The sequence below is a fragment of the Dasypus novemcinctus genome, chromosome 14, assembly GCF_030445035.2.
Source record: "Dasypus novemcinctus isolate mDasNov1 chromosome 14, mDasNov1.1.hap2, whole genome shotgun sequence".
Lineage (NCBI taxonomy): Eukaryota > Metazoa > Chordata > Mammalia > Cingulata > Dasypodidae > Dasypus > Dasypus novemcinctus.
In genome coordinates, this window is record NC_080686.1 from 81,018,586 (window position 1) to 81,037,344 (window position 18,759).

The following is an 18,759-nucleotide window of genomic DNA, read 5'->3' on the forward strand; positions in this document are numbered from 1 at the left end:
GTTGGCAACCGCTTGAGTGATGAGACTTAAATTTACTATATAAACCACTCCTCCGTAACGAGCTAAATTCTCCTTTTCTCATCATTCAGCTAAGTAAGTATTACAATTGCTGGGCAAATTATCAACTTTATCTTTCTGAACAACAACAACAAAAAAGGCTGATGATGGTCAGGTTTGAAAGAAGACCTTCTTGGAAAAGTCTTATTTTCAAAAAGATAAATCAACCACATATTTTAGAAGGAAAAAAAAAGTGTTAAAAAGGCTTACCCCTAAAGATTTGTACCTCTTACCACTAAGTGGAAGAATAGAAGGAATTTCCAGTAGGAATCTAAAGATTTGGTTGAGGTTTTCAGGGAACTAGAAAAGGAGCAAAAACTGGCTAAATAATGAACTCTGAATATGGAAACACTTTAGACTCCTCTGCTAATTCTTCAGTTGCAGGTAATTATCAAAGGGCTTAAAATGTAGATTTATTGAAAGGTCACTCAAATATTAGGTTTTCAGGCATGATATTGGAATTGTTTTTGCTGATTCTTCCAAGATTTGGTAGTGTTCTGTTGAGACCAGCACTCAATCCTCCCGAGGAATATACTTAATGTTTGTTTCTCTCCCAGGCCACAAGTAGAAGTTAATAGTGATTATAACCTAGTTGGGCAGACTTAGATTTGAATCCCAAGTCCACTCTGTATTAGCTGGGTGTCATGGGCAAGCTTACTGAAGTTCTCTGAGGCTGCTTTCCTCATTCGTAAAATGAAGATAATTATTAGGTTAAAAATGGCCTTGGTTTAAGTCAAAAACATCAAGTATCAGCAATTCCATTAGTTCTGCCCAATAACTGACAACTTTCCTGGCCCTGGGAAGCAATGAAGAATATAGGCTGTGACCTAGAACTTAATGTCCATTTCTAACAAGCTGGTGGAGAAATCATGGGAAAAGCTTGCACAGGCAAGAAGGTCCCAGCAAGACAGATTCATGGCCAATTTACCTGTCATCTGTGACCTTTGTCCGACACTGCTAGATCAAAGGACATGTAAGTATATGAATACATGAATTTTTGGTATACAGTACTGAAGGGTGGAAAATAATTTTAGAGTATCTGAGGAAGCAGGTCTTATTAGAGAACATGGAATAATGAACAGAGAGCTGGACTTGGAATCAGAATACTTAGGAGAGAGGCCCTGCTCTGCCATGGGCTAGCTGTGACCTTGACATGTGATCTAACTTCTTTGGTTTTCTGTTTCCTCAGCCACATTATGGAGATAAGAACAGGTACTCTATCTGTCATAAAGGTAATGAAAGTAACTCTCATTTATTCAGGCACCTTACACATTATCACATTTAATCCCCACAACAACTCTGTAACAAAGACATTGATGTTAAAATTCCCACAGATGAGGAAAGTGAAGCTCAAAAACATTATGTCAAGGCCACACAGAAATTAAATATTAGATCTAAGATTTGAAACCCAGCAGTTTAATTCTAGAACTTTCTTGCCTACCACTATGCTACACAGCTTTTAAACAGAAGGCCTAAATTCTAGTTCAGGTTCTATCAGTCACTTGTTTCTCTGAGTCTTGGTTTCCTCCTTGGATAAATAAGAGAATTGGACTAGAATCAGGGTTCTAAATGGTTTCGAGCTTATACCTACTTTCATCACTTTCGTTAGGAACTTCCAAGTGCACAGTGTTCAGGATTACAAAAGCCAAGTCTTGGCCCAGCAGGAAACAGTGCTGTGTATGTGATTAACTACGATGTCTGCCAAGAGCATGGCACAAGGCGAGGCATCAGAGCACTTACAGCATATTCACCACCTCTGGGAGAGAAAAGGGCCTTCTGGCTGTTAAATTTCCATCTTCCACTCCAACTATTTTCTCAGTAGCTGCCTATCAAGCAACCGAAGGTGGTCTGACCAAGCCAGGGCTTCCAGAGAGGACAGGGTGACTAACAGGAGTTTCTGCAGTGATAGAAATTTCCATAGCTATGCTGGCCAACACATTAGCCTTTAGTCACATGTGGCTATTGAGTGCTTAAAATATGGCTTAGTAAGTGTTTTTTTTTTTTTTATTTTGTTTGATCTTATTTAATATACTCAATAGGTCCATGTGGTTAGGGGGCACCATATTGGTCAGTACAGTTGTAGAACAAACGTCAGTGGCTGGGGTTGAATGCCCTGGGAGAGAAATGATAAAGGAAGCTGAAGTTCAAAGAAAGGTAAGAATTGACCAAAGGAGAAATTTAGGAGGAATCTGGATTCAACACTTGGAAGTAATGCCAAAAGATACACATGAAGAACAAGTCGTTGGAGAGGGATAAAAGGCAAGGCGTTAATAAACTGACTTCTCACCTATATAAATTCTGGACTAGGGGCTCCCCATTAATCATTTTTTGTTGTTTTTTTTTTTAATTAGAGAAATCATAGATTTGCAGAAAAATCATGCATAAAATACAGAGTTCCCATATAACACCCTATTATTGACACCTTGCCTTAGTGTGGTTAATTGTTATCATTCATAAAAGAACATGTTCATAATTGTACTATTGCTATAGTCCATTGTTTACAATCCTTGTTAATCTTGAAATGAGCAGGGCCTGGCCTTTGGTCATTTGAGTATCAATTGTCATCTGTGCTTGTAGCAAAATTTCCCCTAGCCTCCCTGGTTGTTCCCAAATATCGCTTCAGAACATTCCGTAAGTCCCACCATTCCTTAGAGTCTTCCTCCCAATAATCTACTGGCTAGATGAAGTCATCCCAACTGCTCAGCATTACTGATGCCAAGTGAATTGTTAGACTGCTTGGGGGTTACTTCAAACCTTTGGGCTCTTTTGTTTGCAAGTGACAAATTAGCTTAATCAAGACGATAATTTATGTGAAAGGTGTTGAAGCATTTCATGAAAGAAGTGAGCATTGAAGCCACAGGAATGGATGCAGCTACGCTTGTGGAGGATATGGAATTTCGTCAGGACCTCCTGCCTCTCATTTTAGGCTCTCTTGTTTTCTCTTCCACTTTTGGTGCACCGGCTTTGCCAAACTCATATGGTAGGAAACAAGCCTGCCAAGAACTTCAGTCACTTAAGAAAGACAGCCTGCATCTCTCTCTCTGTTTCCAATTTTTAGAACATCACGGAAGAAATTCTAACCCATCCTGGCTTGGGTGTCCACCCCTGGATTTGTAGTAGGGAGCAGCAGAGAGCAGGATCATGTCTGGATGTGGGTGTTCCTCCTGGAAATCAAGTTGGAATGGGAGTAAGGAAGGACAGTTCCCAGAAGAAGGAGTACTATCCCTGGAAGAAAGGGAAGAGAAGTTTGGAAAACAAAACAGGAGGTTTCCATGGAAGAAACAATGAAGGTAGGTTTCCATTGAAGAAACTCTTAGTAATCTAAGAGTAATTGAGACTTGGCCCAGTGGTTAGGGCATCCGTCTACCACATGGGAGGTCTGCGGTTCAAACCCCAGGCCTCCTTGACCTGTGTGCAGCTGGCCCATTCGCAGTGCTGATGCGTGCAAGGAGTGCCCTGCCATGCAGGGGTGTCCCTGCATAGGGGAGCCTCCAGTGCAAGGAGTGCGCCCCATAAGGAGAGCCGCCCAGTGCGAAAGAAAGTGCAGCCTGCCCAAGAATGGCACCGCCCACACGGAGAGCTGACACAACAAGATGACGCAACACAAAGAAACACAGATTCCCATGCCGCTGACAACAACAGAAGCAGACAAAGAAGACGCAGCAAATAGACACAGAACAGACAACCAGGGTGGGGGGGGGAGGTGAGAGAAATAAATAAATAAATAAATAAATAAATCTTCAAAAAAAATATAAAAAAAGAGATTACCAAGAAGACAGATATATGTTTATTAGCAAAGGCATGTGATTTTTTTAATAAAGCAGACTAGGTATGATATTAAACTTGGCCAGCTGCAGAACCAGGGTGATTTTTCCCTTATTAAGAAACCAAAAGGAGAGCAACACAGATGCTTTAATTACTTTGATTGTAGAGGTGAAGAAGAGCCTTGCTTTAAAAATGAACATTATATCCATCCACTAATTCTGTCAGGAAATTGAAGAGATGCTTTATATTTGATTACCTCAGTACCTACTGAATAAAAGTATATTTTGCCTCATTAGCAATAAAATATATAGGGATAATGATGGATCATTCTAAATATTATTTCCTTATTTCTGGTCATATCACTATATTTAATAAGGAAAGACCAGTTCAATAAAGGATACATCTGGCTTCAAATGGTTAATTGACTTTTATAAAATTCTTATGCCAGCAATTTCTATTGGCGATTAGACCATACCATAAATCACAACTCCCTGCATGCACTCTCTTGCTTTTGCTAATCAGTGTCAATGGACTATGTTGGGCATTTTTATAGAGGTGCATCCTTTGTCCCTCACACCCTGAATTAATACTATAGGTGATCAGTTTCAGAAGCTGAGGTCACTTTCATCTGCATGCAATTCAGCTCACCTTTGCTGCTTCAAATGTGACTCTTCTTTTTATTCCCTCTTTGACTCTCCTCAGTGGTTACTTCAACTGAGATATCAAATTGTATCATTCTGTAGGGAAGTGAACTTTCTGAGATTGGGCGAGGACAGACTTTTCTTGATTTGGGGGATGATTTTTCTTTGTATTGTCATTTCCAAATACTCTGGGCAGGAGATGAAATTACTCTTGTGCATAAACAACAAGGAGGAAGGCTATAGCAGTTTACAGATACAGAAGAGAAAATGGAATCGGTAGGAGAAGAACACAAGGGCATGCCAAGATGGGCAGAGTTGGCTTTAAGGACTGAGGGGCATCTCTTGGAAAAAGAATTCCCCCAAAAATGGTTAAGTTAAAATGCTGCAAATTCCTGCTGCCAGGGCATTTCAGCTGCTTCAGCGCATGCATGTGTTTTATTTATTGCTATATGTCTAGGGACTGGAACAGGTATGGAAAATATCTGATGTGTTATGTTGCCACTACTACCGGATCCCTCCTCCATCGCTGGCATTGCTAATCACTCACGACACTTTCCTGCTCAACCCACATGTGGATTCGGACTGCTCCAGGCAGTAACCAGCAATTGATCAGAGTTGACATACAAGATGGAACCTATCTGCAACCCCTGGTCTAGAACATTGTAAGCGTTTAACAAGTATTTGTTGAATGCACAAGTAAATGAAGACATCTTTCAAGCCTTCGTTGTTACTCCCTTCCCTTGCATTTAAAGTGAACTTCATCCACAGATGTCTCCAAAGGAGTCATTGCACCAGATCCAATATTGTTCTTTAATTTAGGCTCATCATATTACCCTCCGGCTTTATGAAAAGCAGTGCCAACAATGTCGAACTCAAAGCTTTGTTTTTTCCTGATATTCAGTCATATTTGAAGCTCTGATTAGCTTCTATGAAGCTAATCACCTACAGTGTTAATTCAGGGTGTGAGAGACAAAGGATGCACTTTTGTAAAAATGCCCCAACACAGTGAAGTGAGTCTGAGGAAGTATTTCATCCCAAAGTATGAGGGTTAAGGTACATGGGTTTGGATCTAAGGCAATGGGGTCAGAATAGAAGGGAGGTGTGGTAGCTTAAATTATGTACACCCAAAAAAAGATGTTCTTAATCCACATTCCTGTGGTTGTAAACCCATTTATAAATAGGACTCTGAAAATGTATTATCGTTTAAGGTGTGGACTCATTTGAGAGTAGGCTCTTTGAAGGCCCTGCTTAGATGAGGCCAATTTGAATCAGGGTAGACCTTAATTTGTATTACTGGAGCCCTTTATAAATAGCAGAAATTCAGACACAGTTAGTCAGGGAAAACCATACAGGAGGAAACCAAGACCATCACCATTTGGCCGGAGGCAAAAATACAAGGCAAGGACCCCTAAGGATTGCGGCAAGCCAATTCCAGAACACTATAGACTTCAGGGAGAAAGCATGGCCTTGCCAACACCTTGCTTTTGGACATATAGCCTCTGAAACCATGAGACAATAATTCTTCTTGTTAAACAGCCAGAGAATGGTAATTTGTCATAGCATCCCTGGCAGACTAAGACAGGACCGAAAACCATGGGTACTGAATTTGTCAGCCCAGCCCCATGCATACTCCTGAGGGCAAGGGGACTACAAGAGAAGAGTGAGTAAAAAGAAGCCATGATGTGGTGTAAGTATCAGCCACCGGGTGACAGGGAGCATTGCACCCATTCCCTTTAGCAGCAACAGGAAATCCCTCTCTTTTCAAAATCACCCCTTATCAACATCAGCAGCATGGTGCCTTGGCAGCATGGGTACAGATATCAAAGATTAGTGGCAGCTGTTTTGATTCTTTCCAATATTACCCTAAACTCTCACTCTCCTCTGAGCAGCTGCTTTAGGGTTGACGCCACCAGGAGACATCATTGCAGGGAGTGGGAGCAGGACTAACAGGGGTTCTTAACCTTATTTGTTTCATGGACCCCTTTGCCAGTCAGGAGAAAACCATGGACCCCTTACTAAGTCCATACTATATTTTGCATTATTTAATAAATATATCACACCCACACCAACACGTCCCCACAAGAATGTTTTTTTGAATTTCTAATTCAGGATCACAGACCCCTGGGTAAGAATGCCTAAACTTGGAATAAGTAAAAGGCAGAGTCCACGTGGCACACAAGAGAATAAAGTTTATCATCCACAGGAGAAATGCTGCTTGGGAACTATCAGAACTACATGGGAGAAACATTGGACTACTGTCCCAAAATTCCTGTCAACCATTGGGGGAGAAATGCTGTGCTCTTAAAATATTGTGATCCTGATTTGTCTTGTATGGACTTCGAAACTCAGGTTGCAGGCATTTTGAGGATTCTGCTACCTCAAGGACTTTGAATGCGCAACACACACCCAAAAATACTTCAAAAGAGGAATCATATGTTCTTCAGAACAGCCCAAGCATCAAAACACATTAATTTAACATCTAATGGCAGGTAGCATTTTGCTTGCAACAAAGGGTACTCTATATAAACTCAGACTCAGCCTTCCAGGAATTTATACAAATTAGGAATGCCCATGCAGGATTTCATAGCCAAATAAAAACCTCACAGGAATGCATGGATTGTTGGTATAACATTTCTATCACATATAGGTCATGTTGCTAAGAGGATTGCAAACTGCTTTTAAGCATGTGAATATATTATCCAATTTTCCTGACAAAAATAAAAGCTCAGAAATTCAAAATGAAGCCAGATCAGTATGGCTGTAGGGGAATCAAAGCAGCTTAGGAAATTTGATTAACTTAGTTTTCCCTGGTTCCTTGGGGAGGCTTCAGAAACCAAAATCACTATATAATATCTCCTGTAGTAAACTTGGATTGAAAAGATCTTTCTGACCTTCCTATGTTTGTTTTTGTGACACAGTCTTAAATGAAGGGTCAGACCCAGTGGAAGAAAAAAGGTAATAGTATTAATGAGCCTCCAAACTACAAAGAAGTTTCCACCACCTCCAAGCCTCCTCCCTGGGCAACATAAGGAAGCAATACGATCAAGAATATGGAGAGCAAATAGTAATAGCCTTGTTTCAGCACTAATCCTCCTTGATTTTTTCTGCACAATGAAATGAGTTCTCAAGTTCTGATGTCCATTGAAACACCTGGAGAGCTTGCTACAACAGAGTTTACTGATTTAGTAGGACTGTGTTGGGAACCCCAAATTTTCATTTCTAAAATTTCCCAGGTGAAGCTCATGCTACTGCAAAGGGGAGCACTATTTGAAAACTACTAGTGAAATTATTGGTCACCACTGTGGATTACTTATTTCATAGGCATTTGTAAAAGGATAACTTTCTATCCTTTTTTGCATTTATTAGTGAGACTTACTCCCTATAGAAGGCCTTTCTTTTATCCACTAAAGCTGTGTGCTAATTCCTAAAATTCAGATCAAACCAGAAAGATGAGATAATTATTTAATTCTCTTCCTTCGATTATCAAATTTTGGAGTAATAATTAAAGCTTAGTAAACTGTAGGGATGCCCAATGAGTGTTCCCTCTCTCTCTTTCCTCATTCTCCCCCTCTCTCTGATTAGATTATCAAATGCAAATGGATTACCTATTTTCTTGATTTTTCCAAAGAATCATCTTTGTGTTTTATTATTAGATCTCTTGTATGTATTCTGTTTTGTTATAAATTTCTTTTGGCTTTAACTTTTTTTTTTTTTGCTTTTTGTTTAATTGTTCTTTTACTGCTTTTCTAGTTTGTATGCTTAATTAACTTACTTTCTTTTTATTGATTTTGGCATTTAATGCTATGGATTTTCCTCTGTTTACTGCCTTGGATGTATGCCAAAGATACTGATGTCAGTTACCATTATTTTCTAGAAATTCTTCATTTCTTTTTCTTTTTCCCCTTCAACCCACAAGTTATTACGGTCAAATAGATTCCAGGCAGAATGATTTTTTTTTCTGTTGATTATTTTACTATTAACATCTAGTTTTTTGCATTGGATTGAAATTGATGTTTATATTATTGCTATTTTTTGGAATTTGGAAAGGTTTTGGACTAATAGTCAATTTTTAAAAATCATTCTACCTTGACTTGAAAATAAGGAGTAGTCTCTATTGCTGGAGTTCAGATTTCAATATTCTCTTTGAACCTACCTATTGGGTATGGTGCTTAGGACTTCTATATCTTTACTAATATAATCAACATAATTGTCCCATTTTGGGGAGAGGTGTATTAAAGCCTCAAAGAATTTGTGCATTTGATTATTTCTACATATATTACTTGTAGTTTCAACTCTATGAAAGTTAGTTGTGACAGTTGGTGTATAGAAATTAACAGTTATTACATCTTTTTTTGTGGCCTATAGGTTTGGTGTTACAAAGAGTCCTTTTTCTTTTTTTAATATTTTTGTCCTATATTTTATGTTTCTGATATCAGAACTACTTTTTCATTTGTGTTTGGTATATTTTCTGCAATTTTTAAATCTTTGTAAAAATTAGAGCAGGTATAGGCTTACAGAAAAATCATGCAGAACGTAGAGTTCCCATATACCCCCCCCCCACATGCAGTTTCCCTATTATCAACATTTTGCATTAATTTGGTATGTTTGTTACTACGTTATTATAATTATACTATTAACTTTAGTGCACTGTCTACATTAGGGTTCACTCCTTATGTTTTACAGTTCTTTGGGTGTTTTATACACAACCAAAGATTTCCTTTTTTATTCCATTTCAAGTATATATTTCCGTGGTGTTAATTACATTCACAATGTTACGCCATCATCCATTACCAAAATTTTCCATCACTCCAAACAGAAATTCTGTACCAATTAAACATTAATTCCTCATTCCGCTCTTCCACTCAGCCACTGGTAACCTGTATTCTAGTTTATGACTATAAATTTACATATTCTGCTTACATCATGTAAGTGAGAATCATACAATATTTTTCCATTTGTGCTGGTTTATTTCATCCAACATGATGTCTTCAAGGTTCATCCATGTTGCAGCATGCATCAGAACTTCATTCCTTTTTATGGATGAATGTTATTCTATTGTATGTACATACCACCATTTGTTTATCCATTCAATCTGTCAATGGACACTTGGGTTGCTTTCATCTTTTGGCTATTGTGAATAATGCTACTATAAATGTCATTGTGCAAACATCTGTTAGAATCCTGCTTTCAATTCTTTTGGGAATATACCTAGAACTGAGATTGCCAAGCCTTTTAGTTTCCTTGGCTGCTCAAGCAAATACCATGAAATAGGTCAACTTAAACAATGGGAATTTATTAGCTTATGGTTTAAAAGCAAAAAGAAAGTCCAAATCAAGGCAATGTTTTCTCCCTGAAGATCGTGGCATTCTGAGGCTAGCTGCTTGTGATCCTCCGTCTTTAGTTTGTCAAATAGCAAGGCACATGGACACATCTCCTGGTCTCTCCCTTCTCTTCTGTGTTCTGTTGACGTTATCTGTGGCTTTCTCTCTCTCCGTCTGAATTTCATTCAGTTTTTAAAGGACTCCAGGATTATGATTAAGACCAATCCTTATTGAGGTGGGACATGCTTTCACTGAAGTGACCAGGAATGGATTAAATTTAAGAATGTTTTTCTAGGGTAACTTACAACTTCAAGTCATCACACCAGATCATACAGTAATTCTATATTTAAATTTCAGAGGAATCGCCAAACCATTTTTCCATGGTGGCTGCACCATTTTTGCACACACAACAAAAATATATGATGTTCCTATTTCTCCAAATCTGTCCAACACTTATTTTCCTTTTTATAAGTAATAGCTATTCTAGTGGGTGGGAAATGGTATCTCTTTGTGGTTTTCATTTACATTTCCCTAGTGACTATTAACATTTAGTATCTTTTCATGTATTTCTTGGCCATTTGCATATCTTCTTTGGGGAAATGTCTATTTGAGTCTTTTGTCCATTTTTTAAAGCAAATTTTTATTGTCTTTTTTTAAAGATAAATAGATCACACAAAACATTATATTAAAAAACATAATAGATTCCCATATACCCCACTCCTACCTCCTGCCCATTTTTAAAATTGGGTTGTCTGTATTTTTTTGTTGTTGTTGTTAAATTGTAGGGGTTCTTTATATATTCTGGAAATTAAATTATAAACAGGTATGTAATCTTCAAATATTTTCTCCCATTCTGTAGGCTGTCTTTTCTTTTTTTTTTTTTAGGAGGTACTGGTGATTGAATCTAGGATCTCATACACGTGAAGCAAGTGCTCAAACACTTAGCTACACTATCTCTACTAGGTTGTCTTTTTATTTTCTTGATGAAGACCTTTGAATTACAAACATTTTTAATTTAGATCAAGTCCCATTTATCTATTTTTTTTCTTTTGTTGCTCATGCTTTGGTATAAAATCTGAGAAAGCAAGGTCCTGAGGATGCTTCCCAGTGTTTTCTTCTGGGAGTTTTATTGTTTGAGTTCTTATATTTAGGTCTTTAACCCCTTTTGAGTTAATTTTTGTATATGGTGTGAGGTAGGAATCAATCTTCATTCTTTTGCATATGGATATTCAGTTTTCCCAACACCATTTTATTAAAGAGACTATTCTTTCCCTATTGAGAAGACTTGGCACCTGTGTCAAAATCAATTGGTCATAGATGTGAGGGTTTATTTCTGAACTCTCAGTTCAATTCCATTGGTCCATATGTCTGTCCTTGTGCCAGTACCATGATGCTTTGATTACTGTAGATTTGTAATAAGTTTTTAAATTGGGAAGTGAGCGTCTTCCAACTTTGCTATTCTTTTTCAGGATGGTTTGGCTATTTGAGGCCTCTTGACCCTCCATATGAATTTGATGATTACTGTTCAATATCTGCAAAGAATGCTGTTGGAGTTTTTATTGGGATTACAGTGAATCTGTAAATTGCTTTGGGTAGAACTGACATATTAACAATGCTTAGTCTTCCAATCCATGTACATGGAATATCCTTCCATTTATTTAGGGCTTCTTTGATTTCTTTCAGCAATATTTTGTAGTTTTCCATGTACAAGTCCTTTCCATCCTCAGTTGAATTTATTACTAGGTATTTGATTTATTTTCTCTCATAAATGGAATTTTTTCTTGGTTTCCTCTTTGGACTGTTCATTCCTGGTTATAGAAACTATGGATTTTTGCATTGATTTTGTACTCCACCACTTTGCTGAATTTGTTTATTAGCTCTAGTAGTTTTCCTGCGGATATTTTAAGATTATGTATGGGGTCATGGCATCTGAAAATAGTGAAAGTTTTATTTTGTCCTTTCCTATTTGGATGCCATTTATTTCTTTTTCATTCCTAATTCCTCTGGCTAGAACTGCCAGTACAATGTTGAATAACAGTGATGACAATGGGTATTCCTGTCTTGTTCCTGATCTGAGAGGGAAAGTTTTTAGTCTTTCACTATTTATTATGATGTTAACTGTAGTGACCCTTCAACTTTTTTTTTTTTTTTCGTTACCAGGGACTGGGGATTGAACCCAGGACCTGTATGTGGGAAGTTGGCACTCAACCACTGAGCCACATTGGCTGCCCTGAATTGGTTTTGTTTGCTTGTTTATTTTCTCAGGAGGCACTGGGAAGTGAACCCAGGACCTCCTATGTGGGAGGTGGGAGCTCAAATGCTTAAGCTACATCTGCTCTGCTCTGCTCTTCAACTTTTGATAGATTTTTGGGTTTGTTGTAGTTGGGACCATATGACTAATGCTGCTAAAAATATTTATGAACAAATCTTTGTGTGAATTGTTTCCATTTCTCTTGGGTAAACGCCTAGGTATTGAATTGTTGGGTTACATCATATGTGCATATTTAGCTAATAGAACACTGTCAAACTACTTTTGCCTTATTTTATATTAATCAAGTATTCTAATGTTTCATCTCAATTCCTTTTTAGCTATAATTCTTTTCATGATTTGTTCAGTGGTTGATATAGGGATGGCAGTATGGATCTTAAACTGATCATGATCTTCTAGACTTAATAGTGAATTACTTCAATAAAATATGAAAAACTTGCTACAAAATATTTTATTTAACTCTTCTCCACCATTCTTTGTGCTATAGTTTTGAAATATATTATATCAATGTCTATCTTAATCCCTACAATGCAGTCATTATTTTTGCTTTAATAGTCATTTTTCTTTTAAAGTAATTATGAAATTAATATATATATATGTGTGTATCCATACCTATATCTATCTTTCTATCTATCTATCTATCTATCTACCTATCTATCTATATCTTATTTCCTTTTTGGAGGTCTGGATTACCAACTGGAGTCATTTACTTTTAGCCTAGAGAACTTTCTTTCATATTTCTTATAAGCAATCTGACATCAATAAATTCTCAGTTTTTTAAAATATGAAAATATCTGTGATTTTTAAAAATTTATGGTATACAGAATTGTTAGTTGAAAATTTTCTCTAAATACTGAATATGTTATCTTGACAGATTTTGGCCTTCTATGTTACAGATAAGTCAGCAATTGATCACATTATTGTTCCTCTGTAGGTAATGCTTAATTTTCTCTTACGAGATTGGGATTTTCTCTACTTTTCACTTTCAACATTTGACTATGATGTACTTAAATATGATTTTGTTTGTATTTTTATTGCTTGAATTTGGTGAGCCTATTGGAAATATAAATTAATATTTTCACCAAATTTGGGAAGTTTTGAGTTATTATATATTCAAATATTTTTCTGTTCCTTCATCTCCACTCTTGCTGCATTCCAATTACATGTTTGTTGGACCAATTAATATTATCCATAGGTTTCTGAGGACTAATTTTTCATCAGTGTTTTTCTCTCAGTTCTTCAGATTAGATCCTTCCTATTAATCTGTCTTCAAATTAACTGGCTCTCTCTCCTGCTATCTCCAAACTGCTCTTGAGCTCACCTAGTGAATTTTTCATTTTATTTATTTTAGTTTTCAGCTTGAGAATTTTCATTTGGTTCTTTTTATAGTATTTCTCCACTGACATTCCTTATCTGTTCAATCATTGAGACTTTATTTTTTTAAAATCTTTGACCATATTTTCTTAATTCTTTGAACATATTTAAAACAGATGATTTTATCTTTCCCTGCTAAATTCAACTTGTGTCCACTTAAAAGTCTCATTTTGTAGACTGCCTTTTTTCCTAAGTATGGCTTACACTTCCCTATTCTTGGAATGTCTGTTAATTTTGGTTGAAAACTGGACCTTTTAGGGAATATTTTGTGGCAACTCTGGAATCTGGTATGATTTTCTAAGGATTTTCATGTTTTGTTCTAGTAGGCAATTAATTTGCCTGAACTCAAACTATAAAGTCTGTTTCCCCCATCCAGTGCCCTTTCACTAGTAGATTCAAGATTTACTTTATTTCAATAAAATTATTTTGACCTATAGTTGTTAATTGTTTGGTCCCACTGATTTGTTTTGCTAATTCAGGAACTCCAATTACAGTTATGTTGGTTCTACTCTGCCTGTTTTTCACTTTTTCCAGAATCTTTATTTTTGTCTCTTTATCTCCTCTTCATTATTTTCACTTGCTTCCCCTCTATCTTATATTTCTTGTATTATGCTTTCAATGGTACCTCTTTGTTTTTGCATTCCTTCTAATTCAGTCCTTATTTCTGAATTTATCTAGTTCATGCCTAATTTGTCCAACTCTCTTTTCATATCCTTCTACTGTCAAACTATCTCAGTTATGAGATATTAAAGTATAGTTTCTTCTATTTTTCACTGTTTTGGTCATTTTCTTAAATTTTTTATTTATTTTGAAATATTGTGTTTCAATTTTAATCTATGTAGATAATATTATCCCCTGCATCTTTTATCTTACATGCCTTTTCATACTTTTTTGGTTTGTTTTCCTTGCTTAAAGGAGAGTATTAGAAGGAAGTTCTTTCGTAGAGGTTAAAGACATTCCAGGAAAACATTCCCAAATTCACAGCTCAAGGGATCCCTCCTCTTTAGTTTTGTTTACCTAGTAGGTGTGATTCTCTGCACTAAGTCTGATTCAGCAAAGCTTCCTGCTTCTATCATTTTCTCCTCTAGAGATTTAGAAGAGATATTTGGATGCTTTAGATATCTTGAAGGTTTTGTCTTATAAAATGTTACCCTCATCTTCTAATCATGAACTTTTGCTTTTACAGCTTTTTAATTAATTTATTTATTTTTGCCGATGCCGTCTGGATTCTGAGTTCTGAGTTCTTACAAATATTTGAATCTTCATTATCCCTGGAATCAACATTGTCCCCACCTTTATCAGCATGAATTCTGTTCCCAGCAGATTTTCTTCAGGGTTGGTCTATGTGCTACTGAGAGGATATTTCTGGCATCCTTGGGGGCCTGAGCTGCTGTGCACTCTTTGACTTTCCTGTGGTTTCCTTAATGGTTCCCCACAGCTGTTTTGCATTAGACAGGAAAATGGGACCCTGTGTAGACTGCTCTAGTTTTTTGCCAGGTTCATTTGCTTAGGGTTTCTGCTCACTATGTCATCCTCTCCTTTAGGAATAAATAAACAATTTCTGGTTTTGAAACTCAAAATATACTAACCATCCTTCTTATTTCCTTTGTCACTAATGCTGGGAAGCTGCTAATTCCTAAATGCACGGAAGGCTTGGACTGAAAAGTTAAGCTGTTTTTTTGGAAAGTACTCGGGAAAGGCTGAAAATAGATCCCACCAAAGATGAATTTCTGAAGCAAGTCATATGACATTAATAGTGGAGGCGAAAGAACTCCAAACATTGAGCTTTCATTTCTTTATGTAAAATTATATTTATCATTCAGAGACTAGTGCAAATATTCTTTCAGAAAGCCTTCCTTGATTCTTATCCATACCCCTGTCTAAAAGTAATTTCCTCTGCATGTCCATAGTATCTCTTAAGTTACTTCCTGTTTTGAAATCTCTATTATGGAACTTTTTATCTTTCTTGTAATTTGTCTATTCATATTATGTAACTATCCCTTATTAGATTGTAAGCTACTCCAAGGCATGGAGATATTCTAATATTTTTTCATATCCCCAAATCCTAATAGGCACTCAAGTGTTTATTCAATTCATTCATCTAAAATCAAATATTTATGAATGCTTGCTATAGGCCAGGCACTGTTCTGGATTCTGAAAATTCAAAAGTGAATAAAACAGAAAAGAGAGTTCTGCCCTCATAGAAATTTCCATCTACTAGGAAAATAATAGCTAACACCAAAATAGCATTTACTAGGTAACAGACACTGGTCTATGAGCTTCAAATACAGGTTAACAGATTTAATACTCATAGTAACCAAACAATGTAGGTTTAGGTTCTCCAGAACAGTCTCTGATGTAAGGATTTATGTGCAAGGTAGTATTAATGTTTTTGAATATTTTTCTAGTAAACAATTATAGGGAGTGAGAATAGTGAAAGAGGGAAGGAAAGATGACAATAAAGAATGGACTATCAAGTTAGTTACCATAATGGATAACTAGAGCTCAACTCTACTGAAAAATAATGGAAAATATTAGAGAATAAATCCCTGAGTTCTCTCAAGCTAGAGGTGAGGAAGATGAGGTCATTTTCTGACAGGTCTTCACCTGTGTGGGTTGAAGACTCCTTCCAGGGACCCTCTGGGTAGAAAGGGTATACTCCTATAATCAGAAAGTAAAAGTTCTGAGGCAGAGTTTCACAGACCTCTTACAGTAATCAGCCTTTGTCAAAGGGATATGGATAGGACAGTGACAGCATTTGCTATAATTATTTTCTCCATTTTGGAGATGAGAAAACTGAGGTATATAGAGATTAAATGACTTGCTTAATGATATAAAGCTAATAATTGATAAAGCAAGAATTCAAGCCCTTGAAGTCTGGCTCTAGAGAATACATTCTTAACCCTTATATTACACCCCATCAGGAAGGAAGATAGGAAGGAGGAAGGAAAGAGTCCTAGTTCCTCATGTGTACATTTTATTTCTACTACTAAGTTAAGGCTTCCAGAAAGCAGGATTCATGTTTTATTCATCTTTGTGTCCCTCCTCATCCCTCCTTCTATCTTCCACCCACCTCAAACACTGCCTAAAAGTATCTTGCACTGTTCCTTGTACACATTAAACCTCAATAAATATTTGTTAATGAGTCAGTAAACCTCTATCTAATGAGAGAACTATAAGGTCCTTACTGCTAGGATTTTTATTACTGAAACTAAATATATTTATATTGCATTATGAAATGTAGCCTAGCAGACTTTGGAGTAAGAATGGCTTGTATGAATCATTTATTCTCAACTCTTTACAATCCATGGTACATAATATATGCTTAATAAATGGTTGCCTAGTAGTAATATCACATGCCATTTTACAATTTACAAAAATATTTACACAGTCTTTATTCTATTTAATGCTCTCATAAGTTACTTCATATGCATATACTTCAGCTAGTGCACTCTCAATTACCCTAAATTGTATAGAAGAGGAAAATGAAGGTCATAGTACATAAAATTGAAATTAAATATAAGTCTTATTGGATTACTGTTCAGAAAATGTTCATTCTCCCTCCTCTTGGGTTGGAGTGTATTTTCCCTGTGCACTGACTTAAGGCCATGTGATTTGTTTTGGACAATGGAATGTGAACAGAAGTGATGATGTACCTACTCCAAATTGGGGCTTAAAAAAGCAAAGGAAGTTTCCTCGAGGCTTGATGTTTTCCTGAATTTTACCACGGGAAGAGCATGCTCAGGTAGCCACTGCCCCTTGATCCTGGGTCCCAGAAGTGAAAGATTGGCATGAACCCAACCTTTAACAAGAAGTACAATTGGACTAAGTGGACCTGCAATCCTATGAGTGAGAAATTGATTTACATACTCATGAATAAGAAACACGCATCTCTTGTTTTGAAGTTTGGGGGTTGATTTGTATGAAGTGTTATTTGCTGACTTATAATACAGGTAAATAGTGTGAAGCTCTCATGTATCTTAGATGACCAGCCTCAGTGCTCAGAGCATCTGTCTTACCAGACCAAACCTTCCCCATTTTGAGCAATGGACTTGTGTGGCTGACAATAGAACCTTTATTCATTTCAGTCTATGGGGTCAGGACCTTCAGAGGGTTCAAGGCTGAAGGAAAGCTCCAGCATGGTCCTAGTTGGAGGTGGCCATGCTTGAAGGTAAGTAGCCACATCATTCACTTCAATACCAGTAAGTAAGTACAAAGTGACTTTTCACTTCATTATCATATCCTAAATGAAATAAAATTAACTTTCTAATAATTACCACAAATTTCTACTGTGTTTATCGTTACCATATGCTTTCCAGCTCTGCTAAGTTAGATGCCTCAAATCCATCAACCAATAAATCATTCCTTGGGTTTCACTTCAGGGACCAATTAAACTTATCAACATGTTTCCTTCCATTATGTTGGAAATTTTATCTCCAGCTGTGGGGATCTGGGCTTCTAAAAGTATGAAGCATGATTATCCAGGCAGAAGACACTTGAGACAATTGGAGGAAAACAGATTCTGTTGAAAAGTACTTACTGCAAGCGTAGCGGCTCACTCTGCCCCTCCCCGTTTATACAGAGGGCACATGCTTTACTGAATATGTGATATATGATACAGCTGGCAGGGCAGCAGCAAAGGTGCTGCTCCCAAACCTGGAGGGAGAACTCCTGGCAGATAACCCGAAGGCTGATAATTCATCTCTTACACAGACATATCTCCTCTTGAGGGTCTCCTTTTATGTCTCCTGCTTTGTGAAACTTTCCATTCAAGACTTGGATAAATGTTTTCCAGATGGTATCATTCATGGTGTTACCTACTAATAGCAATCAAGGAAAAGTAATTGAATTAATTAGCAAGTCAAAGAAGAAAGGAAGGAGGATGGTGCATGAAAGAAGAAAAAGAAGGAACCTCAGCTCAGAACTATCTAATTATCTAGAGTCAAGGTCATTCAAAGAAGTTGTGGTTGGATTGGGCATTAAGAAACCTGAGACCAGACCAACAACATGATTCCGCCACAGTACTGGCTTTGGATTCTAACAGATAAAGGTTAGAATTTCATCTCAGTTTCGAATTAAATACACAGACTAGGCAAGTTACTTGGCCTTTCTCAGCCCCAGTTTTCTCATCTTTAATTTTAAAAAAAAGTAAAATAATTCAAACTGCATAACACTATTTTACAGATTAAGATGAGCACATATAAAGGAAATGGCAAAGTGCCTGGCTGCCAGTAAGCATCCAAAATTATTTCATTTCCAGCTGTGGTAGGTTGCATGGCCCAAATTCTTTTTTTTTTCCCCCCATTTAAAAAATGTTTATTGAACATACATA

General features: G+C 36.8%; 1 long non-coding RNA gene across 1 annotated transcript in view; it reads left to right on the forward strand.

Moving 5' to 3' along the window:
- The window catches only part of LOC131273360 (uncharacterized), a 124,870-nt gene extending 107,278 nt beyond the window's left edge, over positions 1-17,592 (forward strand). Inside the window, exon 3 of the long non-coding RNA XR_009180572.2 lies at positions 17,516-17,592. This is a non-coding gene — a long non-coding RNA (uncharacterized lncRNA). The remainder of the gene's footprint in view (positions 1-17,515) is intronic.
- The last annotated feature ends 1,167 nt before the right edge of the window (positions 17,593-18,759 follow it).